Source organism: Lissotriton vulgaris, chromosome 1_1, assembly GCF_964263255.1.
Source record: "Lissotriton vulgaris chromosome 1_1, aLisVul1.2, whole genome shotgun sequence".
Classification (NCBI taxonomy): domain Eukaryota; kingdom Metazoa; phylum Chordata; class Amphibia; order Caudata; family Salamandridae; genus Lissotriton; species Lissotriton vulgaris.
The window spans coordinates 276,453,844-276,460,298 of NC_141685.1; the positions used below are offsets into that span (position 1 = coordinate 276,453,844).

General features: G+C 49.0%; 1 non-coding gene and 1 pseudogene across 1 annotated transcript; both read right to left on the reverse strand.

Annotated features, from left to right (window-relative positions):
- Window positions 1-290: 290 nt before the first annotated feature.
- LOC147746920 (U5 spliceosomal RNA) lies at window positions 291-413 on the reverse strand (annotated as a pseudogene).
- Window positions 414-1,644: 1,231 nt separating this feature from the next.
- LOC147746921 (U5 spliceosomal RNA) lies at window positions 1,645-1,760 on the reverse strand. The gene has a single exon (XR_015300403.1). It is a non-coding gene; the product is annotated as a U5 spliceosomal RNA (small nuclear RNA).
- Window positions 1,761-6,455: the final 4,695 nt, after the last annotated feature.

The window sequence follows — 6,455 nt, forward strand, 5'->3', positions numbered from 1 at the left end:
CCCATGTTCTGGTGTGAACATGGGCTTCTATTGGAATTCTCCACGGCATATTATCAAGCCCATTGGCGCCGTTTTAGCTGCAGTTTCCTGCCGCTAAAGCTGCGATAATTTTAACGCCGTTCCTTGATAATCTGCCCCTAAATTGTGTTTCTCCCGAAGCGATAAAATTAGTGGTCCCGAGCAGTTTTAATTCGACCACTTTTATATATCTTAAACTTTGTAGGGCAGCTCTATCAGAGACAGAGGGCCATATGCATCAACACATTTTCCCATAGACACAGAATGGGCAAAACCCTTTGATGCATCTGGCCCAGAGTCTCATAAAATTGAGTGAAACTCTTTAATGTTCCTCTCCACAGCAATTTTTAGTAAAAGGCGAAAGGTTTATTCGGTTTGAAGAGAAACCAGAGTATGATAGCAATATACTGTTGTAGAGACCGCAGGGAACACAACTCCTTGGACTCTGATGGGCAGATTTGCAGTAACTGGCGTATCCCTGCATATCAGCAGGGATGTGCCAGTTATTTTGCGTGACGGTTGAAACCATGGATTCAACCGAATTTACAATGTGGCGCACCGTGGCGCAAGTATAGAGAGATGCGTGATGCATCTGACGTTGTAAAGGTGTCGCAGTGCTGGAGTTGTGTTGCAAGCGCAACACAACTCCAGCACTGCTCAGGGGTGCCCTATACTGGCTGTGCTGCATCACTCCTTAAGCCTGCTGCAAGCAGGCGTAAGGTTTTGATGGCGCGGGGACGTTAAAGGGACTCATTTCACTGCATCCCTTTTAAGGGGCTTCCTTGCGACGGAACGCCCACCCTGCATACATTATACCTGACTCAGGTATAATGTAGTGCAGGGCTTTACAACGTGACGCATCTCACTAGATGCATCAAGTTGCGAATATGTCGCATAGTGGCGCATTGTTTACGCCCCCGCTGCGTCACAAAAGTGACGCTGCGGCAGCGTAAAAGTGTCGTAAGGGGCTTGTAAATCTGCCCCCGATTGTGGGACACAAAACTAAATGAATACTTGAAACATGTCTCAGTGAATACATTTTGATTGAGGTTTTGATCTGATTAAGTGGTAAAATCAATTCAAGTACATAAGAGGGATAACAAGTGGCAGGGGATTGTGGGTATGCAAATAAACCCTATAGGAGCCCACGTGACAAGACTTCTTAGTCACAGATGCCCCTCGGGAGTGTAACATAGTTAACTTTTGTTGCTCTCATCTCATTGCGCAAATTGTGCTCTAGGTAATGAACGCTTTACACAAGCATTAGGTTACATCCATCACACACGGGTAGATTTTTAAATATATAGGGGCAGATTTACAAGCCCCTTGCGTCACTTTTAACATTGGAAAAATGACGCAAAAGTGCAAGTGGCTTGTATATCTGCCCGTATATTATTTACCAGCGGGGTCTTCAGGTTATTTGCTAGCTGTTGAGCCGCAGCCGGGACTCGACCCCCATTCCATGTTCCAGAATCAGGATCGGCAGCGCTGGCTGATCAATCATGCGCCTCTCACTCCGCACATACCATTCTTCATTACTGTGACAGAGTTTCGAAATAGAGCATCTATTAAACGCTAGTTATATACTAATTATCGGGTGATTCTCTATCTTGAACATAATTGGGCAACTCTATCAGAGATAGAGTCTTCAAAAATTGAGTGAAACTCTTTAATGTTCCTCTCCACGGAAATCTTTAGTAAAAGGCGAAAGATTTATTCGGTTTGAAGAGAAACCAGAGTATGATCGTTGGACAGGGAAGCAGAGACCGCACTAAACACAACTCCTATGACTCTGAGTGTAAGATTAAAATAAAACGAGGCGAAAACTTAGAACGTCCCTATAATTATATTTTCATTATTAAATATTTTGATTAGATGAAGTGGTAAATTTAATTCAACTACATGAGAAGGATTACAAGTGACAGGGGATTGTGGGTATGCAAATAACCCCTACTGGAGCCCTCTTGACAAGCCTTCTCAGTCACACGTGACCCTCAGGAGTGTAACGGGTTTACTTTTGTTGCTCTCTTCGTGCAATTTGCTTTTCTAGGTATTACAACGCTTTACAGGAGCACTAGTCTGCCTCCACTACACATGGGCAGTTTTAAAGAAATATTTACCTACCCGCGGGGTCTTTAAGTAATTTTCTAGTAGTAACAGGCTGTTGAGCCGCAGCCGGGACTCGAACCCTTGCTCCAGGTCGCAGCTCTGGTTGTTAAGTCGCCCCTCCTCCGCCTCTCTCGCAGCTCGAGCTCCCGCAGGAGGTCTGAGGGTCTGACCGGCCCAGGCACCGCCGGATCAGTCCACCCCCTTCCCACAGCTGTGTTTTCGGGTCACTGAATGGGGCTCACCCGCAGAACAGCAGCAAAAGCTGCACATTTTGGAGCTGGTGACCCGGCTCGGATCAAGGATTCCACCCAATGCAGGGGATTCTGAGAAAATGTTTTGTTTTATTTTATTTATTTATTTGATGCGTTTTTATATAGCGCGGACTTTACCCGAAGGTGTCAGAGCGCTTCACAATAGAAACAGTAGTGAAACATGAGGAAAAATTACAAGTGAGCATGTTACAAAATCAAACGTTACGTTACATAAGGCAATAGTGACAAATGTGCATGTATCGAGCAAACAAGAAGTAAGCAAATGATACGTTACAAGAGGCAACAAGCATTGGAAATGCAATAGGTCTCGGATTTATTTGAGTTAGAGCTAATGGCATTGTTAATGGCAATGTCTTTTAGCCATGTGTTATGGAGTGTATGCATGTGGTGTGTAGTGGAATTATGTGGGTTGGATTGGAATTGTAGCAATAGTGGCATGCTGCGCTTTAGATGAATATGTTTAAAAGTAAAGTGCGCCATAAAGCGATTGCTACAATAGTTAATTATGGATGCGTTAACAATTGATGTGGGCACTGATGGCTGGTAGTGTGTGTGCCTGTAGAAATTGTGCACTGATGGCTGGTGGTGTGTGTGCTTGGTGGAAGCGTGCAGTGCCGGCTGGAGGTGTGTGTGCCTGGTGGAAGCGTGCACTGACGGCTGGTGGTGTGTGTACCTGGTAAAAGCGTGCACTGACGGCTGGTGTTGTGTGTGCCTGGTTAAAGTGTGCACTGACAGCTGGTGGTGTGTGTGCCTGGTGAAAGCGTGCACTGACGGCTGGTGGTGTGTGTGCCTGGTGAAAGCGTGCACTGACGTCTGGTGGTGTGTGCCTGGTGGAAGCCTGCACAGACAACTTATGGTGTCTGTGTCTGGTAAAAGTTTGCACTGACGGTGTGGTTGTGTGTGTGTGTGCTTGCGTGTGTGGTTACGTGTGTGGTTGTGTGTGGTGGTGAGTGTGTGTAAGTTTGCACTGAGTGTGTGGTGGTGAGTGTGTGGTGGTGAGTGTGTGGGGTCTTATGTGTGTGGTCTTATGTGTGTGTGTGTGGTGGACTTAGTTCGAGTTTTCGTACCCTACACACTCACACACTGTTCACCCTACACACTCACCCAATGTTTACCCTGCACACTCACACACTGTTCACCCTACACACTCACACTGTTCACCGCAGACTCTCACTGCTTACCCTGCACACACTGCTCACCCTGCACACTCACACACTGCTCACCCTGCACACTGACATACTGCTCACTCTACACACTCACACACTTCTCACCCTACACACTCACAATGCTCACCCTACACCCTCACACACTGTTCACCCTACACACTCACAATGCTCACCCTACACACTCACACACTGTTAACCCTGCACGCTCTCAACACTGCTCACCCTGCATACTCACACACTGTTCACCCTACACACTCACAATGCTCACCCTACACACTCACACACTGTTAACCCTGCACGCTCTCAACACTGCTCACCCTACATACTCACACACTGTTCACCCTGCATGCTCACACACTGCTCAGCCTGCACACTCACACACTGTTCACCCTGCACACTCACACACTGCTCACCCTGCACACTCACACACTGCTCACTCTACACACTCACACACTGTTAACCCTGCACGCTCTCAACACTGCTCACCCTGCACACTCACACACTGTTCACCCTGCACACTCACACACTGCTCACCCTGCACACTCACACACTGCTCACTCTACACACTCACACACTGTTAACCCTGCACGCTCTCAACACTGCTCACCCTGCATACTCACACACTGTTCACCCTGCATGCTCACACACTGCTCAGCCTGCACACTCACACACTGTTCACCCTGCACGCTCACACACTGCTCACCCTACGTAATGCAAAAAGACCTAGCTCTGCCCTTTGGCCTTTGTTGTAATCGTACAGTAGGTTGTGAGTAGTTGCGCTTGATCGGTTGGGGCGTCCCCTCCTTGCTGCTCCCCTCACAGAGGGCCGGCTGCCTCCATGAAGCTCCCAAGACACGTGTTCAGCTGTTCTTTGTTTTAACTCCTGTGTGTCAGTGCACCGTGTAAGCGCACAAGCATACCCTGCTCTCTCTACACTCACTCTCACTCTGCACTCACTCTCACTCTGCACTCACTCTGCACTCACAGTCACTCTGGCACTCACTCTGCACTCACAGTCACTCTGCACTCACAGTCACTCTACACTCACAGTCACTCTGCACTCACAGTCACTCTGGCACTCTGCACTCACAGTCACTCTGCACTCACAGTCACTCTGCACTCACAGTCACTCTGGCACTCACTCTGCACTCACAGTCACTCTCGCACTCACTCTGCACTCACTGTCACTCTGCACTCACCCTGCACTCACTGTGACTCTGCACTCACTGTGACTCTGCACTCACTGTCACTCTCGCACTCCCTCTGCACTCACTGTCACTCTCGCACTCACTCTGCACTCACTCTGCACTCACTCTGCACTCACACTCATTCTCGCACTCACTCTGTACTCACTCTGCACCCAATCTGCACTCACTGTCACTCTGCACTCACTCTGCACTCACTGTCACTCTGCACTCACTGTCACTCTGGCACTCACTATGCACTCAGTCACTCTCGCACTCACTCTGCACTCACTGTCACTCTCGCACTCAGAGGGAGCGGGTACGAACAGCCCTAACTGATAAAGGCACAGATAAACTCGTCCCGACACAATAAGTATCAACGCCCACCGTGAAGCCTGCAGAGGACACTGTAAAGGCAACAGAAAGACACTACTTTCAGATAGTCGCCTGGGTGATGTTTTTCAGGTCACTGTCCAAGCTGCACCCCCGTGGGCAGGACCGTCTGCAGAAACTGCTCTTCGGGCCGAGAGATTAATGCATTAATCAAAGCTATCATGTGGCTGCGCACAGTCGTCTCTCTATTAATTTATCTGTGGTTTCGCTTGAAGAAGTAGAGGCCCTGGAAGAGGAGGGGGTGGGCGGCGTTGGCAGGACCATAGCAGGGCCAGCTTTAGGCATGTGCAAGCTGTGTACCTGCACAGGGCCACCAAACCACCAGGGGCCACCATGCTAATACATATCCTTAATATATTAATCCTCTGAGGATGGATACATATTTGCGTGGTGGCCCCTGGCAGGGATTTGGCGGCCTCCGGCTCTGTTCCACTTCTAAACTCCCTGACCCCCTCCCCTCTTTACTGGCCTGCGCGCTCCGCCCCGCTCGGACCCCCTCTTCCGGGCCCCCTACATACGCTCCCTGCCCAGGGCCACCATGAGCCTAGAGCCGGGCCTGACCATAGAATGATGCGTGGGTAGCGGAGGACACTGGCATTAAAGCGCCGTTTGACATGCCTCACTCACTCAGTCGCTTCAGAGCAGAATAACTCAATGAAGGGATCAGGTGGCAACTTAAATGGTAGAGACTTTTCGCAAAGAGACCACGTGCTTATTTTGGAAGTTTGTACATGGCGTTTCATAAATCTCAAAGCATTGTTAACACGCTAGATTGTCTTAACTAGAATTGGACGCTAGGCGGTGCTATGACCCTGGCTCCTGACAAGTAGCTGCAGCTGATGAAGAGCGGCTGCCTCTGCCAAGTCCTGCAGGGCCCTGCCAGGCCCGGTCTGACACGGCTCTGTATTTATGAAGTCATCCCTGAACGTGGGGCTGGCTCTGGGTAACTAATGTGCCTATTAACGAGAAGCCCGAGCCAAGAGGGAGAGCAGATAACAACTGCGAAGCAGGCATTCAACATCAGCAACTATCCCCTCAAACCGACTCCCCGTCCCCGCTTATCCTACAAAGCATTACAGAAAGAGCTTCTTTAAATCAATCAACAAGCAGTTTTGAAAAAAACCTGTGTTTTCACAATGTAACAACACGCCAACACAACAGGCAACTTTAAGAAGGATTTTGATTTACATTTATCGGCGTTTCATAGAAAACCTCACAACCCTGTGTGAAAACGGCTGGTAACAAAGTGTCATTAAAATAACGAGCAGTGGTGCGCGCCCGTAGCCCCGAGCCCTAAAAACAGGAGAATGGTG